The following is a 1,102-nucleotide window of genomic DNA, read 5'->3' as shown; positions in this document are numbered from 1 at the left end:
TTCACAATTTGAATAAAAGTTTTAATAAATGAGTTTTGTCTACCTCATGTAGGAGATTTAATGCAGGTGCGGTTCGGGTCCCAGTTTTTATGTCAAATGGGTCGGGTATGGGATTAAATTAGTGTTGCTGTCAGATAACGTGTCGGGTGTTCTGTTAATTACTGCGATTGTGGGAAGATCATTTCACCAGCCAGGAAAGGTGAATGAAAATGCCTCTCTGTGATGTTACCACGATGCATCGCTTACAGATCTCAGGCTTCCGGAGGTGGAGGGGATTTAGATTCGTAAGAGTGAGGAGGAAGTACAAGGGTGCTGAGCCTGTGGCTGTTCTGTATGCAAACATCAATGTCTTGAACTTGATGCGAGCTGCAAACGGTAGCCATTGCAGAGAGGTGTGAAGTGGGCCGTTTTGGGCTCATGGAAGAGTAGTCGTGCCGCTGCATTCTGAAACATTTGTCGAGGTTTGATTGCGCATGATGGAAGTTCAGCTAGAAGAGCATTGCAATAGTCCAGCCTAGAAATGACAAGGGTCTGGGCAAGAAGATGTGCAGCATGCTCTGTTTGGAAGAGCCTGATCCTCCTGATGTTGTGCAATGCAAACCTGCATGATCGAGCTGTCTTTACAATATGGTCCTTGAAGGTCAGCTGGTCACCACAGAATACTTTTTGATTAACCTAGAAGGATGATGAAATCATGCTGTAGAGTCGGAGTGGCAGGGGAAATGAGAAGCTCAGTCTTTGCCAGGTTGAGCTGCAGGTGTTCCTTCATCCATGCCGAGATGTTTGCCAGGCAGCCTGAGATCCATGCAGCTACTATTGGATTGTCTGGTTGAAATGAATGATAGAGCTGTGTGTCATCAGCATAGCAATGGTAGGAGAAACCATGTGCTTATATAATGGGTCCCAGTGATTATTATAGTATGCACTGGCCTGTCTACACAGACATTGTCTTGACAAGAAGTTAAAGTGGATAATAAAGTGTCAGTTGCTGTATTTAAAAAATTAGCTAGTTCAACACACACGAGATTTCAGGACAGAAACATGTCAAATGTCTTGAAACAAATCATCTGAACAATTGATGTGTGATTGTGACTCCAGGCCG

General features: G+C 44.2%; 1 protein-coding gene across 1 annotated transcript in view; it reads right to left on the bottom strand.

Moving 5' to 3' along the window:
• unm_sa1614 (un-named sa1614) overlaps nt 1–1,102 on the bottom strand; it is a 47,819-nt gene that overhangs the window by 28,199 nt on the left and 18,518 nt on the right. The window lies entirely within an intron of this gene.

The sequence above is a fragment of the Sinocyclocheilus rhinocerous genome, unplaced genomic scaffold (assembly GCF_001515625.1).
Source record: "Sinocyclocheilus rhinocerous isolate Xijiao unplaced genomic scaffold, SAMN03320098_v1.1 scaffold576, whole genome shotgun sequence".
Lineage (NCBI taxonomy): Eukaryota > Metazoa > Chordata > Actinopteri > Cypriniformes > Cyprinidae > Sinocyclocheilus > Sinocyclocheilus rhinocerous.
This window is presented reverse-complemented; position numbering and strand designations above follow the sequence as displayed.